Raw genomic sequence first — 27,772 nt, forward strand, 5'->3', positions numbered from 1 at the left:
TGTGCTGCTTCTTGGCCAGAAGGACAGGGCTGATGGCTCCGGGACTTCCATAACCTGGGATGAGAACTCCCGCAGTTCTCCCCCTTGGTGATTGAATGGTCCAGGGGAACTGACCTTTGTGAGAACTGGGAATCTTAATTAGTGCAATTTAAACCTTTGCCTGTGCATGAAGTGCTGCAGGGGATTCCAGTCAGCAAAGGAGATGCTGAGTCGATCTCCCAGAGTGGATGGTGTTTGCTTACTGCTTATAAGTCAATGTATCAAGATAGGGGATGGTTGCTACAAGAGAAATGTGAGCTGGAAAAGAAAAATGCTAGTCTGACTTCCAGACTGTCCCTGGCCCAATGCCAGGCCTATGTCTTGACTGACCAGGCTCAAAGCTATCCGCCTATTGGTTAAAAAAGCAGCTGTCCAAATGGCCCCATCACAGTAAAACTGAAGAACTGGTTAGCTAGGCTTGGAGCAGGTAAAAACCCAGCTTCTGGCCAAGGGCAGTGGCCCATGCCTGTAATCTTAGCACTTTTGGAGGCCGAGGTGGGTGGATCACAAGGTCAGGAGATTGAGACAATCCTGGCAAACACGGTGAAACCCAGTCTCTACTAAAAAATACAAAAAATTAGCCAGGCATGGTGGTGGCTGCCTGTAGTCCCAGCAACTTGGGAGGCTGAGACAGGAGAATGGCATGAACCAGGGAGGCAGAGCTTGCAGTGAGCTTAGATTGCACCACTGCACTCCACCGTGGGTGACAGAGTGAGACTCCATCTCAAAACAAACAAACAAACAAACAAAATAAGCAAAACCCAGCTCCTGTCTCAAGGATGGGAAATTAACCTTAGTAAAATTCAAGGACCTGAACAAAGTGTAACATTCCTTGACATCCTATGGTATGCAGAGAAATAGCCCATTGTACTAAAGGCTAAGGCTAAAATACCAGAATTTGCAACCCCTAGCACTAAAAAGGAGGATCAGAAATTTATTGGCTTGTTTGGATTCTGGAGACATGATATTCCCCACTTGGGTAACATTTTACAGCCTCTCCATGTAGTCACTAAAAAACGCTATGACTTTCACTGGGGAGAGAAAGAGAGCATGGCTCTTAACAAGCTAAACAAGGCGGTGCAACTGGTCCTGGATCTGTGGCCCGTATGGGATGGGCCAGTAGAACTGCAAGTAACTGTCCCAGATCAACCTGCTAATTTGAGCCCTAGGCAGAAACCTTTCGGGTTTGGGACCCAGAAACTGGCAGAGGCTGGCAAAGCTTATACCCCTTTGTAGAAGCAGTTGTTAGCTTGTGATTGGGCTTTGCTGAAAAGAGAACACCTCTGCTTCAACCTTGATGTCTTTATGAGGCCTGAAATTCCTATTATGACTTGGGTCATGAATTCCCCAAAACCCACCAGATAGGGCATGCTCAAGAAAGTAGCATCATAAAATGGACATGGTACATACAAGACCAGGCTAAGCCAAAACCAAAGGGGTTATCACTTTTACATGAGGATGTACAAAAGTTTTTTTTTTTTTTGAGACGAAGTCTCTCTCTTTCACCCAGGCCGGACTGCAGTGGCGCTATCTCGGCTCACTGCAAGCTCCACCTCCCGGGTTCACGCCATTCTCCTGCCTCAGCCTCCCGAGTAGCTGGGACTACAGGCGCCCGCCACCGCGCACGGCTAATTTTTCATATTTTTAGTAGAGACAGGGTTTCACCGTGTTAGCTAGGATGGTCTTGATCTCCTGACCTCATGATCCTCCCGTCTCGGCCTCCCAAAGTGCTGGGATTACAGACGTGAGCCACCGCACACGGCCTGGATGTACGAAACTTGTCCGCTCAAAAAACCACCGAACTATCCTGCAGATAGGAAAGAAAGCCCCCTCCCCCCACACTCCACCGAAAGGGGCCAATCTTTTAAATAACTAAGCCCAAATGATCAGAAGCATGCTTAATTTATGGATGGATCCACCAAATACATTGGTGGGACCCGATGCTGGAAGGCTGTGGCTTCTGTTAATCCTGTTAAAACATAAGCATTACTGGCCAGGCGCGGTGGCTCATGCCTGCAATCCCAGCACTTTGGAAGGCTGAGGTGGGCAGATCACGAGGTCAGGGGTTCGAGACCAGCCTGGCCAACATGGTGAAACCCCATTTCTACTAAAAATTACAGAAATTAGCCAGGCGTGGTGGCGCGTACCTGTAATCCCAGCTACTCGGGGGGCTGAGGCAGGAAAATCACTGGAATCCCAGGAATCAGAGCTTGCAATGAACCAAAATCACACCACTGCACTCCAGCCTGTGCAACAGACTGAGACTCAATCTCAAAAAACAGACAAACAAACAAACAAAAACATAAGCATTCCTGATGAAGGAAGGGGTGGGAGCAGCCAGTTAGATGAACTAGTATCCATATTCTGATCTCTTCAGGAGGAGGCCAGAGAGATTTGTCACTTGTATACCGACTGTTGGTGAGCAGCAAATGGTCTTACTCCCTGTATGCCCCAATGACAACAAAACAAATGGCTAATTGGGAATAAAGGGGTTTGGGGAAAACAATACTGGAAAGATATCTCAATCCTGGCACAGACTACCATTGTCACTGTTTTCCTTTTTTTTTTTTTCTTTAACATGGAGTCTAGCTCTGTCACGAGGCTGGAGAGCAGTGGCACAATCTAGGCTCACTGCCACCTCCGCCTCCCAGTTCAAGCGATTCTCCTGCCTCAGCCTCCCAAGTAGCTGGGATTACAGGCACACGCTGCCACCCCCAGCTAATTTTTGTATTTTTGGTAGAGACAGGTTTTCACCATGTTGGCCAGGATGATCTCTATCTCCTGACATTGTGATCTGCCCACCCCAGCCTCCCAAACTGCTGGGATTACAGGCATGAGCCATTGTTCCTGGCCCTTTTTCCATGTTGATGCTCATGCGTCTCTGCTTTCTCTTCACAGACCGTTTAATTAGCAGGAAGATCAACAGGCCAAAATTTCCACCATAACTGTAAACTTGAATGCATATTTATGGAATACAACGTGTTCAAGCCTTGCAATGAGAGGCATTATAATGTATGGTGTTATAATTGATAGTGATTACTGGGGAGAGTTAAAGGTCATTTTATACAATAACACTCCCTATTTTTTTGCTAAAGGACCGCAGATGCGTGTTGCTCAATTATTTGTGGTACCTTGTCAACAATTATCCTGTGAGGAAATCTCTGCCCCAACAGAGGCTACATGCAGAATTGGGGGATTCAGATCCACTGCTACAGGTAGCTTAAATCCTGGAGCCAATATATGGATACAGCCTCCATCAGATCCTGCCCCTAAGGCTGGTGACCTTGTAGCTATGAAAGCAGAAAATAAAGGCATAGTACAATTTCCTAAAGATGAAAAACAATATGTTCCCCTCCGTTTTTGTTATTACAAGGAATAACCTATCTACTAATGGTCAGCACCTGTGTCTTTGTGTCTAAAGCCAAGAATAAATTCATTTACTAGGTAGCCACTGCTGCAACAAAAGCGAATCACAGAGAATGTTGGCTGTACATCCAGTTGCCAGAGGCTGCCAGGAATGGGCTACCTTGAAGAATCGTCCCTGACAATATTTCTGAATGGTTATGTTGTTACCAATGGGGCCACAACAACAACACTTGTAATCCAACCTGGACTTCCTTTGACCACACTAAGCAATCTGTCTTTGCCCAGGTCAGACAAAAGGTGAACTCCACCCTCATCTTCCATCAAAAGCCTTGGTATTTTGCCCAATATTCCTGGAATGGTATATATTGGAAACCTACTGTGCTGGTGGCTGGATTCCACATAGCCCCTGCTTCATCTGGAGGCCTTAAATGGCTCCTCTAATGTTACTCTGGGGTTTCTCCAGAAAATTGTCAACACATACTCCAAATCAACAACAGTGCCCCCAATGAACCACAATCTCTTTCCTATTTTAATAACACATTAGTACAGTATGATTACAGTAGCTCCATTGCTGTCCCCTGGGGGCCCCTCTGGGTGTGCAGATCCTGTGGGTGGTGAAATCTGTCCCTGCATTGGATGGGGAGATGCACTTGGGGGTGGCCATTAATTCCATTCACCATCCGGGATAATATTCCCCTCCCAAGTAATCTGGATGCTTACAAACATCGCTGGTTATGAATGTGCCGGCCTCCCTGGTGGCGATATTTTATCACAGTATTCTCTGCCACTGGAACAATCCTGCTTCACAAACAAATTAAAATATTAAGCTTATATGTAGAAAAAGCTCTGAATGATAGTAGCACTGGACTTATGTTGTTATCAGATGAATTTGCTCAGCTGCGTTCTGTTGTGTTGCAGAATCAAATGGCATTAGATATGCTTACCGCAGCCCAAGGAGGGGTTTGCGCCTTGCTGCATACTGAATGTTGTGTGTATATCCCTGGCAATTCTCACAATATTAGTCTCCTTGCAAAGCCGTGAGTATGGTTTTTTTTTAAATTGTGCTTTTAATTCTCCTATGCTTACCCTGTATCTGTAATCTATGTCAACTATGCATTTCCCATGTATCTGTAAGGGTATTTTAATACAATTGAGTACCGAATTGAGGCCGAATGTTGACAAAAAGTTAAATATTAAATTTGAACTCAATTGAACGTGGACACAAATAAAGATCACCAAGTCTCAGCACAGGTTGTGTGAGCCCCTTTGAGGCATTCATCCAGTGCTTTTTCAGAGAAGTCTCTATTTCCATCTATTCCTATATGTTAGTTATTGTAAAACAATAGCCAATCACAATAAGAAGTTGACCTTTTTGTGTTTCTTGAGTCCAGTCACAAGGTCCCTTTGTGACTGGGCCTCATGCCAAACAACTTGTTGCAAGAGCTAGGGTCCCAGACCACACTAAAGCTTCAGACCTCTCCTAGTCTGTGCAAGGACCGTTGGCTGATTCTGATGCTGGAGCCCAGACTGTTGCTTCCTGGTCTGGTGATAAATCCTCCATAGTCTGGTGAGTGTAAATATATATATATATATTTATATATATGTATATATGTGTGTGTATATATATTCCCTTCTCCCCTTCCCATTGCAATTTTCTTATTATATCAATTTACTTATTATATCTGCATTGCCATTTACGCGGGATAAAGCTTGTTTATCCTTAAAGGTATTTTGTGTGTATGTCTTTTCTTCTCCACTCACACATTTCCTGCAAAGAACACCATAGTTCTCAGAGGATTTGTTGGTTCCTTTTTATTATTTTTTCTTTAATCGTGTCTGCAAGCCTTATTTTGGCAAAGTGGTCTTCAAACTCTGATATCCTTTCTTCTGCTTGGTCAGTTCAGCTATTGATACTTTTGTATGCTTCATGAAGTTCTCATGCTGTGTTTTTCAACTCCATCAAGTCATTTATGTTCCTCTCCAAACTCGTTATTCTAGTTAGCAGTTCCTTTAACCTTTTATCAAGGTTCTTAGCTTCTTTGCATTGGGTTAGAACATGTTTCTTTAGCTCAGCAGAGTTTGCTATTAACCATCATCTGAAACCTACTTCTGTCAATTCATGCATCTCATTCTCTGTCCAGTTCTGCATCCTTGCTCAAGAGACATTTTGATCATTTGGAAAAGAGGCACTCTGACCTTTCAGCCATTTTTAGTTGATTCTTTCTCATCTTCTTGAGTTTGTCTAGTTTCGATCTTTTGAGGGTGCTGACCCTTGGATGGTTTTTTTTTTTTTTTTTGACAGAGTCTCTCACCCATGCTGGACTGCAGTGGTAACATATCAGCTCACTGCAAATTCTGCCTCCAAGGTTCAAGTCATTCTCATGTTTCAGACTACTGAGTAGCTGGGAATAAAGGCATGCACCACCATGCCTGGCTAATTTTTGTATTTTTTGGTAGAGAGGAGGTTTTACCATTTTGGCCAAAGTGTTGGGATTACAGGTGTAAGCCACCATGTGCAGCCCTGGATGAGGTTTTTGTGGGTACTTTTTTTCTGTTGTTGATGCTGTTGTTGTTGTTTTCTGTTTGTTTTTCTTTCAATGGTCAGGTCCATCTTCTGTAGGGTTGCTGCAGTTTGCTAGGGTTCACTTCAGGCCCTATTCATCTGGTTCACTCCCATGCCTAGTGTTGTTGCTCGAGGAGGTTGGAGAACAGCAAAGAAGAATGTCTGCTCCTTCCTCTGTCATCTCTGACCTCAAGAGACACAAACCTGATACCAGTAGAATCACTCCTGTATAGGGTGTCTGACAATTCCTATTGAAGGTGGAATGGGGAGCAGATGGGGAGCAGAACCCATTTAATGAAGCACTTTGACTGTCCTTTGGTGGAGGGAGGTGTTTTGCTGGGGGAAAATCCACTCATCTAGGCTGCTTAAATTCCTCAAAACTAGCAGGAGGAAAGGCTATGTCTGGTGGTCCACAGAGACTGCAGCCACCCCTCCCGCTAGGGTTCTGCTCTGATCTTTGTTATTTCTTTTTTTCTGCTAGGTTTGGGTTTGGCTTGTTCTTGTTGCTCTATTTCCTGGAGGTGTTATCTTAGATTGTCTACTTATACTCTTTCAGAATTTTTAGTAGGCACTTGATGCTATGAACTTTCCTTTTGACACCACTATTGCTGTATCCCAGACATTTTGTTAGATTGTGTCCATTATTAGTGTTCAGCTCAAAGAATTTTTAAATTTCCATCTTGATTTCATACAGCAATCATTCAAAAACAGGTTGATCCTAGATTTTATTTTTTATTTACTTTCCATGTATTTATTTAATTTCCATGTATTTGCATGGTTTGAGGGTTCATTTGGAGTTGATTTTCACTTTTATTCCACTGTAGTCTGAGAGAGTAGTTGATATAATGTTGATTGTTTTAAATTTATTGAGACTTGTTTTGTGGCCTATCATATGTCTGTCTTAGAGAATGTTTCATGTGCTGATGAATAAAATGTATATTCTGCAGTTGTTGGGTAGAATGTTCTGTAAATATTTGTCAAGACCGTTTGCTCTAGGTTATAGTTTAAGTCCATTTTTTTGTTGTTGTTGTCATTGACTTTCTGTCTTGATGACTTGTCTAGTGCTGTCAGTAGAGTATTGAAGTTCCCCATTATTATTGTGTTGCCATTTGTCTCATTTCTTAGGTCTAGCAGTAATTTTTTAATAAATTGGGAGCTCCAGTGTTAGGGGCATATATATTTAGAATTGTGATATTTTCCTGTTGGACTAGTCCTTTTATCATTATATAATGTCCCACTTTGTCTTTTTCTTTTTTTAACTGTTTTTGCTTTAAAGTCTGTTTTGTCTGATGTAAGAATGGCTACTGCTGCTTGCATTTGGGGTACATTTGCATGGACTATCTTTTCCCAACCCTTTACCTTAACTTCATGTGTGTCTTTATGTGTTGGGTGAGTCTCTGGAAGACAGCAGATTTTTGGTTATTAAATTCTTTTTTTTTTTTTTTTGGATTTTTAGTAGAGACGGGGTTTCACCATGTTGGCCAGGCTGGTCTTGAACTCCTGACCTCATGATCCACCCACCTTAGCCTCCCAAAGTGCTGGGATTACAGGTGTGAGCCACCGTGCCCGGCGTTGGTTATTAAATTCTTATCCATTCTGCTATTCTGTATCTTTTAAGAGGAGCATTAAGGCCACTAATCACTATCAATTATGGCACCATACATTATAATGCCTGTCATTGCAAGGTTTGGAACATGTTGTAATCCATTCATCCACATTCAAGTTTGCAGTTATAATAAAAATTTTGGCCTGTTGATCTTCCTGGTGATTAAACAGTCTGTCAAAAGAAAGCAGAGATACATAAACATCAACATGGAAAACAGCGATAATGGTAGTGTACAAGAGGATTCAGATATCTTCTCAGTATTGTTTACCCCAAACCTCTTCATTCCCAATTAACCATTTTTTTCATTACCATTGGAGCATCCAGGTAGTAAGACCATTTGTTACTGACCAAGTGTTGGTATACAAATGACAAATGTTTCTGACTTCCTCCTGAATAGCTCAAAAGACAGCTACTAGTTCAGCTAACTGGCTGCTCCCACCCCTTTCTTCATCAGAAATGCTTATGTTTTTAACAAGATTATAGGTCACGGCCTTCCAGCATCAGGTCCCACCAATGTATCTGGTGGATGCATCAGCAAACCAAGCATGCTTGTGATCCTCTGGGCTTAGTTCTTTAAAGGAGTTGCCCCGCTGGACAAGGGAGGTTTCCTTGCCTATCTGCATGACTTCCTCGGTGGTTTACTGAGCTGGCAAGTTTTTTACAACCTCAGGTAAAAGTGATAACCCGTTTGGTTTTGGCTTAGCCTGGTCTTGTATGTATCATTTCCATTTTATGATGCTACTTTCTTGGGCATGCCCTATCTGATGAGATTTTGGGGAACACATGACCGAAGTCATAGTAGGAATTTCAGGTCTCATAAAGACATCATGGTTGAAGCAGAGGTGTTCTGTTTCCAGCAAAGCCCAATAGCAGGCTGACAATTTCTTCTTGAAAGGAGTATAAGGTTTTCCAGCCTCTGGCAGTTTCTGGGTCCAAAACCCGGAAGGTACCCTCTTCCCATCTTGTTTCTGCCTAAGGCTCCAATTAGCATGTTGATTTAGGATAGTTACTTGCAGTTCTACTGGCTTATCCCATATGGGCCATGGATCCAGGGCCAGTTGACTTGCTTGTTTAGCTTGTTCAGAAGCCATGCTCTCTTTCTTTCTCCAGTGAAAGTCATCGTGTTTTCTAGTGACTGCATGCAGAGGTTGTAAAATGTTACCCAAGTGGGGAATATCATGTCTCCAGAATCCAAACAAGCCAATAAATTTCTGGGCCTCCTTTTTAGTGGTAGGGGTTGCAAATTCTAGTATTTTAGCCTTAGCCTCTGGTAAAATGGATGATTTCCCTGCATTCCATAGGATGCCAAGGAATTTTACAGTTTGTGCTGGTCCTTGAGTTTTACTAAGTTTAATTTTCCATCCTTGAGATAGGAGCTGGGTTTTTACCTGCTCCAAGCCCCGGTTGACTAGTTCTTCAGTTTTATCCTGACAGGGCCACTGGGGCAGCTGCTTTTTTCATCAATAGGCTGATATTTTTTGAGGCTGATCAGTCAAGACATAGGCCTGACATTGGGCCAGGGCCAGTCTGGAAGTCAGATTAGCATTTTCCTTTTCCGTCTTACGTTTCTCTTGTAGCAACCATCCCCTATCTTGATACATTAACTTATAAGCTGTAAGCAAGCACCATCTACTCTGGGAAATCCCTTCAGCATCTCCTTTGCTGACTGGAATCTCCTGCAGCACTTCATGAACAGTCAAAAGTTTAAATTGCATTAATTTAGATTCCCAATTCTCACAAAGGCCAGTTCCCCTGGACCATTCAATCGCCAAAGGGGAAAACCGGGGGAGTTCCCATCCCTGGATATGGGAATTCCTCAAGTTTCCATCCCTGTCCTTCTGGCCAAAAAGAGGCACACTTTGGTTTTCGAATTCTGTTTATGATGCCAAAAATGTTCTGTGTGGGAAACACGCAAGGGGAGAAGAAAAGACACACACACAATACCTTTAAGGGTCAACAAGTTTTATCGTATGTGAATGGGAATGCAGATATAATAAGCAAATGATATAAGAAGCAAATCAATGTAATAAGCAGATTTATATAATAAGCAAATTGCAATGGGAAGAGGAGAAGGGAAAAGATATATATATATATATATATATACACACATATATATACACACACACACACATATATATATACACACACACATATATATACATAATGCCCACCAGACTATGGAGGATTCACCACCAGACTGGGATGCAACAGTCTGGGCTCCAGAGTCAGACACCGTACCCACCAGACTGTGGAGGATTCACAGCAGACAGAGAAGAAACAGCCTGGGCTTCAGAGTTGGCCACTAGTCTGTGCGCAGATGAGGAGAGGTCTCATGAAGCTTCAGCACAGTTTGGGACCCTAGATCTTTTGTAACGATTTGTTTGGCATAAGGTTCAGTCACGAGGGCTGTTCATGACTGGGCTCAAGCAACATAAAAAAGTCAACTTGTTTTTGCAATTGTCTATTGTTTTTGAACAACTAATATATAGGAATAGATTGAAATAGAGATTTCTCCAAAAGAGCGCTGGATTAATGCCCCAAGGGGCTCACACAACCTGTTCTAGGACTTATTGATCATTGATTGTGTCCACGTTCAAATAAGTTCAAATTTAATATTTAACTTTTCCTCCACAAATTCCCCTATCTTGATAAATCAGCTGTGTCTAGGCAATGAGCAAGGTGAACCCCTTGGACAGTTATACAACCCTGCCTTTTGGGTTCAAGCGATTCTCCTGCCTCAGCCTTTCGAGTAGCTGGGACTACAGGTATGCACCACATCCAGCTAATTTTTTGTATTTTTATTAGAAATGGGGTTTCACCATGTTGGCCAGGCTGGTCTTGAACTCCTGACCTCAAGTGATCTGCCCACCTTGGCCTCCTAAAATGTTGTGATTACAGGCATGCTCCAGTGTGCCCTAAATAATTTCTTTCTTTTTTTTTTTTTGTATTTTTAGTAGAGATGGGGTTTCACCATGTTGGACAGGCTGGTCTCAAGCTCCTGATGTCAGGTGATCCACCCACCTCAGCCTCCCAAAAATGATTTCTTTCTGTCTCCTATAACAGTTTGAAATTACTTTAAGTTTGTTTCAAGTAGAAAAAATAAAAAGAATGTGAATAGAAATAAATTGTAGAATGAAAAATATTACAAGAAATTACAAAATATGTATGTAAACCTGGAGTGTTCAAAAATGACAAATTTGATTTATTTATGAGGTTTTATTAAAATTAGCTTTAGTATTGACAATACACTATTACTGAAGTAAAAATTGTTGAATACATTCAAGAACAGAGAGAGTAAAAAAGAGATAGAACCCCCATTCAATTGCTAGGAGATGAGAGAGCAGAAGAGATGGAAAAGAAACTTTATAAAATTCTCTGAAATTCTGCTCCCTTTCTTCATATTGCTCATGTTTCTCATGCTGAGAGTAGCTGTGTGCTTTCGGTGTTTACAGAGAAATTTAAGGGACTATTTTCTGACTGACTTGATTAAACTTACATCTTGTCAGAGCTTTTTCTTAGGATCTTTTTCACTTTCTTCTCTCAAAATAATCTTGCTCAGATGGAGATCTGTTTTTCTCTCCAATGCTTTTTCTGTTTCTGAAGCCCTATTAGTATCCCGTGGTGTCTGAATAAAGTGGGCTGTCACAGTGAGAACTTTTGGAGCTATCACTATCTAGAGACATGCTGGAAATTCGGCAGTATTTTTTTCATGTCACCATTAAAAGTAGAAACTAAGCCTGAAACACTGCTCCCATTTCCATTATTGTGAAGGTTCAATTCTATCCAGGAGCCTGTAGGCTCTCCTCCTGCAGCTCAGGCTTAGCTCTCTGATGTGACACAAGAGTGCTGCTGTGGCAAATGGGATTCACATAAAATGTTGGCTATGCTCTGGGCTGTGCCTCAGTGGCAGATGATAGAGGTGAAGAGAGGACACTAGCAACCAGGAGAAAGCAAGCAGGAATGCTGTAGCCCAGTGCCAGGGAGTACAGAGCCACTGCTCTAAAATGTAAATAGCCAAAAAGATAGAACACTATTCAACGATTTTTGTAGCCTAGTGAAATCCTACCTTCAGCAGGCACCTGGCTTCAAGCTGCTAAACTATATCCTGTTATGAAGATGTGAAAAGTTTATTTGTCATTGAATATAAATAATTAGCATACACAGATGGCCTCTTCATTCTCCAGGTGAATTTAGGATGAACTATGTATGACATGGTGCTGAAAATTCTTCTAATTGTGGACTAATTATGGTGACTATCTTTCTGTCTTTGTGAACTGTTAAACAGATTGACTATGATGCATGTTACATTCAAGCTTAGTTGTGTAATAAAACCGTTTTCTTTCTGTTCTATTAGTGTGAAGTTTCTCTGGGGTTGGAGAATTTTTTTCCTGTTTATTTTTTCTTTTCTTTTTTATTATTATTTTTTTTTGAGACAGAAGTCTCGCTCTGTTGCCCAGGCTGGAGTGCAGTGGCACTGGTGTGAGCCACCGCACCCAGCCCAATTTTTCTGTTAACTATTGTTTCCAAACACTGTCTAGAATTACCAGACATGAAATACACACATAAAATGCCAACCAGAATTTACTCTAGAGGGGACTTTCCTTCTCAGGCTTCCAATCAACTCATACTTATGCAGAAAAGTGCATGCTGTCCCCTAAATATGCAGGCAGAATTGTGTCTCTGCCTATTTGGTATCTATAGTCCTCTGCAGTCACTTCTAGAGAGGCTAGACCACATTTCTACAAACTTCACAGGGCAGCAATCAATCACTTTACCTCTTTCACTGATTCTTGTATGTTCAGACCTGATACTGATTCAGATACTACGAAGCCCAGAAACTTAATCAGAGTAATGTGTGCATTGAGTAGACACATACACATGAGAATCTCCACTTTCCCCTTCCTCCTCATGCTAAAATGCCCACAAATGTGCAGGTAAAACCTGCTGCTACTCCAGCAATTCAGACGTTAAATCTGCACCTCCAAATTTTTAATCAAGGTCTTGAGATTTTATCTGAAGTTCCATTTTACCTGAAAAATGCAAGTCTTTTGGTTATCAAACTCAGATATTAAAATGAAAGTGCATTTATGTATTTCTCCCCCCTTTGAACTATGCGTTCATCTCTTGAAACTGTTCACTATTGGAACAAGTAGCTAATCAATGTTATTTCTGTAAATAAAAATTTCTGAAAAACAACTTTGTATCATCCCAGTCCCTGTCTCTCTCTTGTCTGTAGAAATCCCCTTGTAACTGCTACTAATCAAAGTGCAGATTCCAGGCAACTTGAATCTTTGCTCCCAGATTACTGTCCTTAAGTTGACCCAAATAAACTGTCTACTTATATTGATGTTGTGTCAGCTTTTTTTTTTTCTTTGAGATGGAGTTTTGCTCTTGTTACCTGGGCTGGATGGAGTGCCAAGACCCTGTCTCACCTCATTGCAGCCTCTGCCTCCCGGGTTCAAGCGATTCTCCTGCCTCAGCCTCCCGAGTAGCTGGGATTACAGGTGCCTGCCACCACACCCGGCTAAATTTTGTATTTTTAGTAGAGAAGTGGTTTCACCGTGTTGGTCATGCTGGTCTCGAACTCCTGACCTCAGGCAATCCACTCACCTTGGCCTCCCAAAGTGCTTGGATTACAGGTGTGAGCTACAGCACCCGGCTGCTTTTTTTTTTTTTAATGTAGATTTATCATTTAGAATGTGCTAGAGGGGCCTCTATGAGGGCATCTCTCCTTTGATTGTACTCCACTTGCTGTGACACCAAAGGATGCAGAGACAAGTTGATTTCACCTAGAATCTGCAGATAAGATCTGGCTACTGCCTGGGGTTTACAAAAAAGGGCTAAACTTTGGATAGAAAATGTACAGAAAACTAACAAAAAGCATTTTCTGCATTGTGAGTTGTCAACATAGATATCTTACAGCCTCCATTTGGGAGTGTGGCTCTGTGAGATTTTTCACATCTTGTTCATTGACCTGCTACAGTGATGTCAGAGGCTCCAGAAGGAAATAGAATCTGATGGTAGAATCTGTAAGTGTAAATAAGCATCTTAGGAGTGAGAGTTCAAGGCCACAAAATATCCAGAGCTATAACCACAACTACGTTTACATGTAAAATGTGATTTTTGTATTTTACCTGTAAAATGAGTATTTTTGTTCTTTCTTTTATCCAAGAGCTAGCAAATCAGGACAGGTTATCCAGGTTCTGGAGCTCCACCAAGGCCGTTTCATTTTCTATTTAGAATCAGCCTGAGTCTCTCTCTACTGGCTTATCATTGGGCCATCAGCCCAGGGTCACTGGGAATTCCTTCAAAATCACCTAGATGTCTTTGAGGCATTTGAGGATGTCCAGAGCAGAATTGTGTCAGGGTGAAAAGAGTGGCTAATTCTGCTTCTGTCTTAGTGTAAGAGAAATGAATCATCCTGTGTTTGTTCCTCCCCTCATACAAGAGGTGTCTTTGGTTGGTACCCAGATGAGAATTTCTCCAGTTTCCTGGTATTTGGATGATAAACAAGGAGGAGATCTGGAGGCCCAAATAGATAAACTAGTTGCTTCCATTTTATATGGCTGTTAAAAAAAATACATGAAGCAGTCATGGTTCCTACAATCCAGAAACTTTTAGTCTAGACTAGCAACTGGATAAAAAATTGAATTATGCATCATATGCTTGGTCCAATAAATAGATGTGTCAAAAATCTTGGACTTTATTTAGGTCACTTTCTTTATATTGTTGTGACTTCTGATGCCTACATCTGAAGGCATATTTATGAACAGAATTGTTATTATAATTTCTTTTTTTTTTGAGACAGAGTCTGATGCCCAGGCTGCAGTGCAGTGGTGTGATCTCAGCTCACTGCAACCTCTGCTGCCCTGGTTCAAGCGATTCTCCTGCTTCAGCCTCCTGAGTAGCTGGGATTACAGATGCCTGCCACCTCACTGAGCTAATTTTTGTATTTTAAGTAGAGATGGGGTTTCTCCATATTGGTCAGTCTGGTCTTAAACTCCTGATCTCATGATCCACTGGCCTTGGCCTCCCAAATTGCTGGGATTACATGTGTGAGCCACTGTGCCCAGCCTTATAATTTCTATTTCTTTTACCTTGCTAAGTGTACGTATTTATTTTCTAATAAAATTTCCCTTGAAAGGCCAGGCATGGTGGCTGAAACCTGTAATCCAAGCACTTTGAGGGGGCATAGACAGGTGGATCACCAGGTCAGGAGTCTGAGACCATCCTGGCCAATATGATGAAATGCCGTCTCTACTATTAATACAAAAATTAGCTGGGCATTGTGGTGCACACCTGTAGTTCCACCTACTTGGGATGGTGAGGCAGAAGAATCACTTGAACCCAGGAGATGGGAGTTGCAGTGAACTGAGATGGCAACACTGCACTCCAGCCTGGGCAACAGAGTGAAACTCCCTCTCAAATAAATAAATAAATAAATACATAATTACCCTAGAAAACCTTAAGGGATTTGTTTAAATTGCATGTTAGTACATAGTATAAAGTTGACAAGGCAGTGGCTAGAAAAGATTAAAATTACACAATCTCTGGGATTTAGTTTCTTTTAGGTAAGCTTAGAAAAAACAAAACTGGTAGTACTTCAGTGGCATAGAGAACAGAACTCAACATAGGGTCCTCACTGCAGTGTCTCAGACCTGTTCAGATTTATCCTTTTTGGAGGCCTTATTTAGGTCTGACCGTACCTTGGAGTCTTGCCTCACAGAACTGAGTAGAAGAAATCAGAGTTTTGGCTGGTGAATCCTGCTGCCTTTCTAGATCTGGTGTTCACAATTTCCTGAAACCCAAAAGCAGATAAATGGGAAAAATAAAGCTTGTATTTTAGGGTCTTAGTTTTTAAATGCTCTATTAAAACCAGTGCTTGGAGAGACATTCTATTAGCAACTGGTTTTTTTTTTCCTGCAGATCTAGTAGTTGCTCCACAAGTCACAAAAAAAGTAAATATAAAGAGTATAAAATTTTCTCTAAACTACATTAAACTCTTCCTTTTTTATATCTCTTTCACCTGTCTGCATTTAGCTTTTATTCTGTACAATTTTATTAAAAATTTGATAACAGAGAAACAGAAGAAGAAATAAAAATGCTGGGCCCTTTATCTAAATCCTGGAAATTATTAAACACTGAGTACTGGCCAGGTGCGGTGGCTCATGCCTGTAATCCCAGCACTTTGGGAGGCTGAGGTGGGCGAATCACGAGGTCAGGAGATCGAGACCACGGTGAAACCCCATCTCTACTAAAAATACAAAAAATTAGCTGGGTGGTGTGGTGGGCGCCTGTAGTCTCAGCTACTCAGGAGGCTGAGATAGGAGAATGGCATCAACCCGGGAGGTGGAGCTTGCAGTGAGCCGAGATTGCGCCATGGCACTCCAGCCTGGGCGACAGAGCAAGACTCCGTCTCAAACAAACAAACAAACAAAAAACACTGAGTACCAGATTTCAGGGCATTATGAGAATTAAATCACATAATATGTTATGCCCAGTATAGTCCTCTGTATCCTGCTTTTGAGCACATAGTACCTGTTTAATAAGCATTGTATTAGTACATGTGTACCTGCTGTTTTTTAAATCCAGACTTATTCAGACATTACTGCCTTCTGTTTCCTCTGTAAACTTTAAATAGCCAGCAAAGAATATAAAACTTTAGGATGGAGATGGGTTGTCCACATTTGTACCCAAAAGTGTTTGGTTGTGACAAGAGTGCTGAGTGTGAGAGACCATGGGCTGTGCCTGCTTTCTCTAACTAATGCTAATAATGTGACAAGGGGAAGCAACGTCAGCACTGACAGGGGACTTGTTTAAAACGCCTATTCATGGACTCTTTTCAAACCTGCAGAATCACATTATATAAAGTGGGGCCAAAATTATCAATTCATTTATAAGCTCGTTAAAGCCTGAGAGGCAATGCTTAGCTTAGTGGTTATCAGCCCAGGCTTCTCATTAGGATCAAATGGCTAATTTGCAGAAATGTCTTGTGCCTTCCCCACAGCTTCTGTTTATTGTGGTGGGTGGAAGGATCCATGTTGTTTTAATGAAGGGCCTCATGTGACTCTAAGGTGAGGCCAGAATCAAGTATGAGGGTTTCAAAATACATTCATGAGCATTAAGTTCCACCTTTGCCCTAAAGAGCAGTCACAGGGGTGGTGCTGTTTGGATTTGGTAGGGACAGGTCAGTGTGGCACATATTTGCATTACTGTAGCAGAAACTGCTGGTGTCTGTGGCAGGGGAGGGCACCTGAAGACAGAAAAGGAGAAACTTATATTTTTATCTTCATGGAGCAGCTCATTGTTCCTGAACTTCTTCTGTTTTAAAGGACAGAAATGGGTGGACTATTTCTGTCTTTTTCTGCCAGTTGATGCCATGCTAGGAGGTAAACATGTGGTACTGACACCTCTAAAGACATGTTCTCAAGATGCAGGTGTAATTTGTTCAGAGAGTCTCATCTGAGAAGAAACTCCAGAGAAGGAGGAGAAAGAAAAAAAATGGCTTTTCTTCAGGTAAACATGTGTCAGATGAAGAGCTGTGTCCACTCTGCCTCCTGGACTGCCATGTATTTAGTACCCACAAACCTTTACTTCTCCACTTGTGTTTTTCCTCCCTAATGACTTTGATTTAACTACTTCTTAAAATTCTTATGATAGTCAAAGGTCTCTGAAAAATATTTTTTTCCTATATCCCAGAGCCCTCCATACATTCTCTACATCATAGCTTCTTATATGCCATGCAGGATTCTCAGCAAGAATTTACGATCAGCAATATTAAAAATATTCCCTTTGTGGCTATTGAACATGAAAAGATGTGGATAGTCAAGATTTCTACTGGAGAAAACTGTGGTACTTATTATAGATGGAGAACATGTAATGTTAAGGCTCCATCTATGTGTTCCATTAGCTCTATGCAGAAAAGGATTAAGAAAATCCTTATTTAACTGGGATGGCATTTATTACTCAGAAAGTTCTGAAAAAAAATTAGGAGATACCGCTCTCTAGGGTGGTAAATGAAGCCTCCTTAAAATTACTACTAACAATTACAAAACATAGGAGTTATTTGTATTTTGAAGTTTCCATAAAACTGATGTTTCTTTATGGTTAAATTCAGATTCTATTTACTTTTTTGGGGGAAGAATATTTCAACAGTGATGCTGTGTTCTCCTGTGTGCATTAGCACATCACAAAAATTTGTCCTTGTGCAGTTAATGATTAATGAATCACTTAGTGAAATTGCTCCCTGACAGAATTTTTTTATTATGGAGTTAATTAGTTTTCTCTTTATTATTAAGTATCTTTATGCAGCTGATGTGCATAAATGATCACATTTAATCTGGCAGCTGTCTTTTCTTCTTATTTTTTTCCTACATATTTTTCTTTGGTAAATGAAGGCTCTTAGTTTTGTTTACAGCCTTGAAAAACTGGGAAAAACACGGACTCTTGCACTACTGAATGTTTGACAAAATATCCTTCTTGGGCCAAAAACATGGGCATTACTGGTGAGCTTGTTAGAAATTCAAAAAATTGGCAGAGCATGGTGGCTCATGCCTGTAATCCCAACAGTTTGGGAGGCTGAAGTGGGTGGATCACCTGAAGTTGTGAGTTTGAGACCAACCTGAACAACATGTAGAAACCCCATCTCTACTAAAAATACAAAAAAAAAAAAAATTAGCCGGGCATAGTCATGCATGCCTGTAATCCCATCTACTTGGGAGACTAAAGCAGGATAGTTGCCTGAATCCAGGAGGTGGAGGTTGCCGTGAGACAGATTGCACCATTGCACTCCAGTCTCAGCAACAAGAGTGAAACTCCGTCTCAAAATAAATAAATAAATAAATAAATAAATAAATAAATTTAAAAATCAGACTTTATACCAGATCTTCTGGAAAAAAAAAAACAAAACCCTGCATAACAAGGTCTTCAGCTTATTCTACACATCAAAATTTGAGAGGTGCCTTCTAACTCAACATGTCTTTTTCATCTGAAAAATATTCACAAGTCATTTTGTATGATGTAAATATAGCACTCAAAAATATACATGCTTGTGTTCATGCCCTTAATTTTATAGTTTATTATCTAGGTAAAGATCACTATATGAACTGATGTGGTGGATCTTATACTGCTCTTTTTTCTCAGAGTTAGAGAATACATTAGAAAATATTTCTGTGTTGAAAATTATTTTATTGGATAATTTTGGTCAGTCCTGTAAGTCAGAACCTGTGCTCTTTACTCTCTCATTTCACCTTAAGTCAAATTAAAAATTCTACCCATGGCAACTTAGTAAAACTGTGTGTGTGTGTGTGTGTGTGCTTTACAGTGACCACTGCAATTTAGAGATGTGGCCATAGAATTCTCCTTGGAGGAGTGGCATTGCGTGGACACTGCACAGTGAAATTATTACAGGGATGTGATGTTAAAGAACTACAGAAATATGGTCTTCCTTGGTGAGGATAACTTGAGTACATAATTCATAATATATCCTAAAGGTTTTATTTCTCTTTTTATTTTTATTTTTCAAGATGGAGTCTCACTCTGTTGCCCAGTCTGGGGTGCAATGGTGCAATCTCTGCTCACTGCAACCTCAGCTTCCTAGGTTCAGTGATTCTCCTGCCTTAGCCCCCCGAGTAGCTGGGATTACAGGTGACTGCCACCACGCCTGGCTAATTTTTGTATTTTTAGTAGAGATGGGGTTTCACCATGTTGGCCTTTCTGGTCTCGAACTCCTGACTTCAGGTGATCTGCCCGCCTTGGCCTCCCAAAGTGCTGGAATTACAGGTATAAGTCACCGTGCTCAGCCTATTTATCTTTTTTGTAAAATGTTTTTAGTCATTTATTCTTTGCATAAAAAACTTCCAGATCCACTTTTTCCAGAAAATCTTCAAAATTTGTTCATTTAGTAAAGAATTTCTTGAAGATGTTTCATCTTACTCCAAATTTTCCACATTCCTGAGTTGAGCTGTATTCTTCACTCTAAATTAGTGGTAGTTCCAGAAATTTTGTGGCCTAAAATATTTTTGTCCCCACCTGAAAATCTAATTGCCACCACCAATTTTTGATTCAGCAGTACCAGGTAGTAAAATTAAGAAACCTACAAATTGAAAGTATTTTCTAAATATTTAGAAATTTCTGTTATAACTTCCTATTTTGCTATTAATTTACTAGAATATTTTATCACATTCTCTCTGCTGAGCACATTACTAGCTCATAATTGGAGAATATGAGAAAAATTTATGTATTTAGTTTTAATAAAACAGGTATTGTTGTCTCTAACCCAGACCTGATCACCTGTTGAGAGCAAGGAAAAGAAACTTTGACTATGAAGAGACAGGAGATGATTGCCAAACACCCAGGTAGGTGGTTTTTTTTGCTCTCACAAAGGGGAATCTTCTGTCTTATGCTTTTAAATTCTCTAAGGAGTCTGCTTTTCTTTCAGTGAGCTTCCTTCAAGTTCACAGTGGGAGCCAATGTCCTCTGCATGGCATAGAAGAGACTGCACAGTCTGACTGCTTTTCTACTATTTTGAGGACACACAAATATCTGGATGATTATGAGAAACTAAAACTATGTTTTAAGTTCTCTTTTTTCATCAGGTTTGAAATGTGTGAAAGTAGTAGTTTCTGTTGCTTTTTTTGTTCATTTTTCTGCCACAGTCCATTCTGTTTTTATTACTATATAGCCTTGAAATATAGTTTGAAATTATAAGTATGATATCCTTCTGCTTTGTTCTTTTTCCTCATAATTGCTTTGGCTATTCAAAGTTTATTTTAGTTTCATGTAAATTTTAGAATTGTATTTTCTGTTGCTGTGAAATAAATACCACAGCAATTTTGATAGGAATTTTATTGACTCTATAGATTACTTTGGATAATATGGCACTACAATAATATTCATTCTTTCAAGCCATAGACAAAATATTTTAAAATTTATTTGGATCTTCTCTAATTTATTTTTTTATTGTAAAAATGTCTTGCCTCTTTGGTTAATTTTTTCCTCAGAAATTTACTAATTAATGCTCTAGTAAATAAAATTTTTTCTTTATTTTATCAGATAGTTTAAGTGCATGAAACCACACATACACTTGTATGTTAATTTTATATTTTGCTGATTTACTGAGTGTATTTATTTGTTTAGATAGGTTTTAATGTACTGTTTATGGTTTTTTAAATATAAGATTGTATGACTTACAAACAGCAACTTTTTACTCATTTTTCAATTTCAATGGTTTTTTAAAAAAATTTCTTTGACTGATTCTTCTGCTACATACTTCCAGTGCTACATTAAAATAGAAGAATTGACAATGGGCACAATATAGTTTTGTATTGGTGTCCGAATTTGATGGAGCAAACACCTCTTCAAGTTTTCATAAACTAATTTTAGATTGTAAAGATTTTCTTTTATCCTTAGGGTGATGAGATGCCATCTGAATTTGTAGTGAAGAAGGATTGTAGCTTGGTCACAAGGCTGCTGGATCTGCACTAGGGTCCACCTTTAGTTGGCTTGTTACAGGGGCTTGGGTTGTTGTAATTCCCATTTTATTTTTGGACAGACTAAATATCCTTCAGGACTTTGCCCAGTAGGGCAGGCACTACGGCATGTTTTTGCAGTCAGGTCTGCATATGCTGGGCCTTAAATCAGGATGTGGATGAGTGTGGCTTTCATGAGTATGAGGGAGTATTCCCTCAGGTAACTGTGTGGATTTCTATGTAGGAAGAACTGACCATAAACTGTGGCTCAGGTAACTGAAACTGAGTCATTGAACCACTTCAGGGACCAGAGTAAAGGCCAAGGTCTGCAGGCCTGCCTGCATGGCTGTAAATAGATGCCTTCCTCTGAGTCTCTGGAATGGCAGGACCTCTCCCAGACAGCAGCCGGGAGGAGTTTGGGATGGTTATATAATAAGTTCAGAATTCTCAGAATCTCAGTTTGGGACCAAGTTGGGTGAACTCTATCCTGGTCTGTAGCCATAAACAGGAATCCTGTACTTTCCCACCTAATTGAGGGTCTGCCTTCTGAGTAGAACATTTTTCAATCTTAAGCTTTAACAGAGTTTCACCACTCCTTCCCTGGATCTCAAATCTGTCTTACAGGCACTTATTTTGGAGATGGGGTCTTGCTACATAACCCAGGCTGCTATCAAAATTCTGGCCTGAAGCAGTTTTTCCACCTTAATGTATGATGTAGCTGTCATTACAGGTGTGAGCCATAATGCTTAGTTCTCTCATAAAGGCATTTTTGTCAGGGATGGCTGACATTATTTTGCTGTGAGGGGATATGAATATAGGGGACTTTTAATCTTTTCATTTTACTGATGTCACTCTCCCTATACATTTTTACTTTCCATTTTCTATTTCAAAATTTTCTGTAATTTTAGATTCAGATATTTAGGACAATATGCTAGAATTTGCATGGTATGCCTGATGTAGTTAGAAAATTAGTAGGCACTCCATATTTACTAAAAGAGTTACTTATAAATTTAAGTTTGCTGCAGGCAAAAAAGAATTATAGGATTTTCATCTACTTTCTTCGGCCTATATCTAAATAATAACATAGTTTATTTCCCAATATTTGCTTTACATATCAGAGGGTCTAACTCTATTCTGCAATATATACATGTATATTTTCTATCTTTAACAATATAAGGCTATTCTTTGCTTCTAAAGTTAGATTACGAAAGTTTCATTTTGTGTAAGAATAACATATATTTAAAACATAAAAAGTAACTGTAGTTTTTAAAAATGCTTATTTATTAGAAGTTTCTCATTAGAATCTTCTATTTATGATTATACTGAATATTTTCTGAAATTTTACTGCCACACAGTGCATGCCAATGATTCAAAATATCTGCATTTAATGAGTACACAGTAACAGCTAAATATTGCAGTTATCCAGACAAATTTAAAAAAAATTTTTTTTGAGATGGAGCCACAGCCTGTCACCCAGGCTGGAGAGCAGTGCTGTAATCTTGGCTCACAGAAAACTCCACATCCTGGGTTCAAGCAGTTTTCATGCCTCAGCCTCCCAAGTAGCTGGAATTACAGGCATGTGTCACCACACCTGGCTAATTTTTGTATTTTTGTGTGAGATGAGGTTTTACCACATTGGCAAAGGTGGTCTTAAACTCCTGACCTCAGGTGATCTGCCTGCCTCAGCCTCCCACAGTGTGAGCCAATGCATCTAGCCTGACAAAATTTTTTTAACGATACCTCAATGTTGCATACCAGGTTTTATGAGTAAACTCTTATCTTATTTTTGTTTTGAAGTTTCACATTAGTGTTTCTTTAGTGAAGGTTTCTGTTTTTTCTGGGGGGATGGAGTCTCGCTCTGCTGCCCAGGCTGGAGTGCAGTGGCATGATCTCAGCTCACTGCAACCTCTGCCTCCCAGGTTCAAGCAATTCTTCTGCCACAGCCTCCCAAACTGCTGGGACTACAGGCGCGTGCCACAACGTCTGGCTGATTTTTGTATTTTTCATCGAGACAGGGTTTAACCTTAATCGCCAGGCTTGTCTTGAACTCCTGACCTTGTGATTCACCTGCCTCGGCCTCTCAAAGTGCTGGGATTACAGGCGTGAACCCCCATGCCAAGCCTCATTTATGTTTCAAATAGGGTCTCACTTGGTTAACCAGGCTGATTTGCAGGGCTCACTGCTGCCCAAACCTCCCAAACTCAGATGTTCCTCTCACTTCAGCTTCTCAAATAGCTGGGTTACACGTTTTTGCCATCACACCCAGCTAGCTTTTTTGTATTTTTTGTAGAGACAGAGTTTTGCAATGTTGCCCAGGCTGCTGTTGAACTACTGAGATCAAGTGATCCACCCACCTTGGCCTTCCAAAGTCCTAAGATTACATTTCATTTTATTAAGTAGTTTAATTAATTTATATTTAAAATAATTGCTTAAAAAATGAAGTTGTTATTACCAGTTGTTATTGTTTTATGTGTTTCTAGTAGTTACATTTTTCTCATTTTCTGTTTTACTTTCTTAATTTTCATTTAATCTTGTACTGGCATGCTTTGATTATATTTTGTTTTCTTTTGCATAGTTTCTATAAATATTATCTTTGTAATCATCTTGAAAACTGAAGATTACATACATCTTAAAGTTAAAAAACAATATATTTTAATCTTATAACAACCTCCATTGAATACAAAAACTATGCTTCTGTATTTTCCAGTTTGTTATTAATATTAAAATTATTATTATTATTTTTTTGAGATGGAGTCTCCCTCTGTTGCCCAGGCTGTAGTGCAGTGGTGCGATCTCGGCTCACTACAACTTCCGTCGCCCTGGTTCAAGGGATTCTCTGCCTCAGCCTTCTGAGTAGCTGGGATTATAAGCACCTGCCACCATGCCCAGCTATTTTTGTTTGTTTGTTTTTAGTAGAGACGGGGTTTCACCATCTTGACCAGGCTAGTCTTGAACGCCTCACCTAGTTTATATGGTGTATCTATTAACAGATTTATATGGATTTACATATTGTTTTTTATATTCTATAAAAGCACTTTAAAGGTTTTATGTACCATCATTTTGGTTTTTTTGTTTTGTTTTGTTTTGTGTTGGATTTTTTTTTCAGACTGAGCCTTGCTCCATTTCCCAGGATGGAGTGCGGTGGTGTGATCTTGGCTCACTGCAACCTCCGCCTCTCGGGTTCAAGCAATTCTCCTTCCTCAGCCTCCTGAGTAGCTGGGATTACAGGTGTCTGCCACCACGCCCTGCTAATTTTTTGTATTTTTAGTATAGATGGAGTTTCACCATGTTGGCCAGGCTGGTCTAGAACTCCGGACCTCAAGTTATCTGCCCGCCTCAGACTCCCAAAGTGCTGGGATTCCAGGTGTGAGCCACGATGTCCAGCCTGTACCATCATTTTGATAGTAAAGAATTCTATATGTGTCCATATATTTACATTAGGGTATAGCTTTATATTTATATATGTTTTTATGATGCTGTCCAGGATCAATTTGTGTTTCAACATAATGGACACATTTTAACATTTCTGTATTTTTATACATAGAATCTCATTATGTTGCTCAGGCTGATGTTGAACTTTTGGTCTCCAGTGATATGACTACTTTGGCCTCCGAAAGATGTAGGATTACACACATGAATGATTGTGCCTGAGCCTGGTGTAGTATTTTTTTTACTTTTTTTTTTTTTGAGATGGAGTCTCTCTCTCCTAGCCCAGGCTAAAGTGCAGTGGCACGATCTTGGCTCACTGCAGTTTTCGCCTCCCAGGCTCAAGCGATTCTCTTGCCTAAGCCTCCCTTCCAAGGAGCTGGGGTTACAGGAGCATGCCACAATGCCCAGTTAATTTTTCTTTTTTTTTTTGTAGTTTTAGTAGAGATGAGGATGAGGTTTCACCATGTTGGCCATGCTGATCTCAAACTCCTGACCTCAAGTGATCTACCCGCTTTGGCCTTCCAAATTGCTGGGATTACAGGCTTGAGAAACCGTGCCCGGCTTTATTTTTAAAAATTTTTTTAAGAGTGAGTCTCGCTCTGTCTCCCAGGCTGGAGTGCAATGGCATGATTTTGGCTCACTGCAACTTCCACCTCCTGGATTCAAGCAATTCTCCTGCCTCAGCCTCCTGAGTAGCTGGGACTACAGGTGTGTGCCACCACACCTGGGTAATTTTTGCATTTTTAGTAGAAATGGGGTTTCACCATGTTGGTCAGGCTGATCTTGAACTCCTGACCTCAGGCAATCCACCCACCTTGACCTCCCAAAGTGCTGGCATGAGCCAGTGCACCTGCCCCAAGTATTATATTATGAGAGACAGTGATAGTTGTGATGAATACTCTCACCTTTTATTTTGGAAAGTCTTTATTTTTATCTTCTTTTTGAAGTAAAGTAATTTTGAATTGAGTATTACTGGTTAGAAATTTTTTTTTGTTACATCAAAATTTGGGAAGTTTTCAGATTTTTTTTAATCTTCATGTAACCTCTATATTACTTTTTCCCTATATTCTAAGATTTGTGTCATGAATACATTCATCTACTTGATGGTATCCAATAAGTTTTATATTCCAGGTTTTAATTTTGTTTCAGAATTTTATATTTTTGTGTTATATGTTTTTGGGTATGTCACGTCACACCAGTTAATTGTGTTTTAATTTTTTAGTTTATATTATAATTGGGTATGACAATTTTTAACTCTGTACAATTTAAGACACTATGGAGCAAAATTAAATATGAATAAGCCATATGTCTATTGCCAATATAATTATTTATATGTTTGTTTGCCTGGATAAATATTATCTTTGTATTTTTGTGTCACTTGTATATTTATTGTGTAGGTTTGCTGTAACAGTTTTTTTTTTTTTGGAAGAGGGTTTTGCTCTTTTTGCTCATGCTGGAGTACAATGGTGTGACCTCAGCTCACTGCAACCTCCACCTCTTGGGTTCAAGTGATTCTCCTGCCTCTGCCTCCTGAGTAGCTGGGATTACAGGCATGCATCACCATGCCCAGCGAATTTTGTATTTTTAGTAGAGACGGGATTTCTCCATGTTGGTCAGGCTGGCCTCGAACTCCTGACCTCAGGTGATCTGCCTGCCTCAGCCTCCCAGTGTGCTGTAATTATAGGTGTGAGCCACCATTCCCGGTCTGTAACAGTTTTTTAATCCTGTCTAGGTGAGTAGTCATAAAAATTCTCCTAATTTCAGCATTTATTCATTTGTGAATCTATATTTTTTCTGTGGGGGAGAAACACAGAAAGAAATGTGTTATGTGTCAAAAACACATAACAAAATTTACAATAAAATATTTCTAGGCTGGGCACAGTGGCTCACGCCTGTAATCGCAGAACTGTGGGAGGCTGAGGTGGGCGGATCAGGAGGTCAGGAGATTGAGACCATCCTGGCCAACATGGTGCAACCCCGTCTCTACAAAAATACAAAAAATTGGCTGGGCTTAGGTGGTGCGGGCCTGTAATCCCAGCTACTCAGGAGGGTGATGCAGGGGAATTGCTTGAACACAGGAGGTGGAGGTTGCACTGAGCCGAAGTTGTGCCACTGCACTCCAGCCCGGGAGACAGGGTGAGACTTCATTTTAAAAGAAAAAAATGTATATGTATATGTATATAAATATATATATATGTTTCTAAATATTCAGTTTGGTCATATTAATTATGTTGACATTGTTACGCAACATATCACTGGAATATTTTCATCTTGCAAAGCTAATTCTCAATAGTCATTAAACAACTACCAATTCTAGGGATGGGCGCGGTAGCTCACGCCTGTAATCCCATTACTTTGGGAGGCTGAAGCAGGCAAATCAGCTGAGGTCAGGAGTTTGAGACCAGCCTGACCAACATGGAGAAACCCCGTCTCTAATAAAAATACAAAAAAATTAGCGAGGCATGGTGGCACATGCCTGTAATCTCAGCTACTTGGGAGCCTGATGCAGGAGAATCGCTTGAACCTGGGAGGTGGAGGTTGCAGTGAGCCAAGATCGCACCATTGCACTCCAGCCTGGGCAACAAGATCGAAACTCGGATTCAAAAAATATATATAAATAAATAAACAAACAAACAACTACCAATTCTTCTCATTTTGTAGCACTTTTCAAACACCACTCTGTTTTCTGTTTCTAAGAGTATAATTGCTTTGTATATCTCATACAGTCTCTGTCTCTTTGTGGATGGCTCATTTTATTTTGCATAATGTCATCAATATTTATCTTAATAGTTGTTAGAATATTTTCTTCTTTTTGAGATCTGAGTGATATTCCAGTATTTTTATATCTACTGAATGTTTTGGTGACAGAAATTTGCATTGCTTTTACCTACTGGCTTCCAGTAACAATGTTACAATAGTTATGTGAAAGTTAATATAATATATGTGCTGCATGCTGTTTTATTAGTCTACATTTTCACCTTTATAATCATACCAAATTGTTGTAATTCTATACCTTTTTTGATGTGTTTGAAATCAGAAATTGTAATGCCTCCAACATTGTTCCTTTTTCTCAAGATTGTTGGGTACTTTATTATCTCTTTAGTTTCCACATACTTTTGGAATTGGTGTTTTTGTTTCTTCAAAAATGCAATGAGAAATTTGAGAAAGATTGTATTAAATCTCTAGATTAAATTGAGCAGTATAGACATCTTCACAATATTAATTATTTCTTTTTTCATTGTTTGTTTTTGAGATGGAGTTAAATTCACCCACCTCAGCCTCCCAAAGTGCTAGGATTAC

The 27,772-nt window shown here is 40.0% G+C and overlaps 1 protein-coding gene and 1 pseudogene across 1 annotated transcript in view; one reads left to right on the forward strand and one right to left on the reverse strand.

Annotated features, from left to right (window-relative positions):
- The window catches only part of LOC129051901 (zinc finger protein 486-like), a 180,531-nt gene that overhangs the window by 41,882 nt on the left and 110,877 nt on the right, over positions 1-27,772 (reverse strand). The window lies entirely within an intron of this gene.
- The window catches only part of LOC129051816 (zinc finger protein 486-like), a 51,655-nt pseudogene continuing 42,789 nt past the window's right edge, over positions 18,907-27,772 (forward strand).

This window comes from Pongo abelii, chromosome 20 (assembly GCF_028885655.2).
Source record: "Pongo abelii isolate AG06213 chromosome 20, NHGRI_mPonAbe1-v2.0_pri, whole genome shotgun sequence".
NCBI classification, from domain to species: domain Eukaryota; kingdom Metazoa; phylum Chordata; class Mammalia; order Primates; family Hominidae; genus Pongo; species Pongo abelii.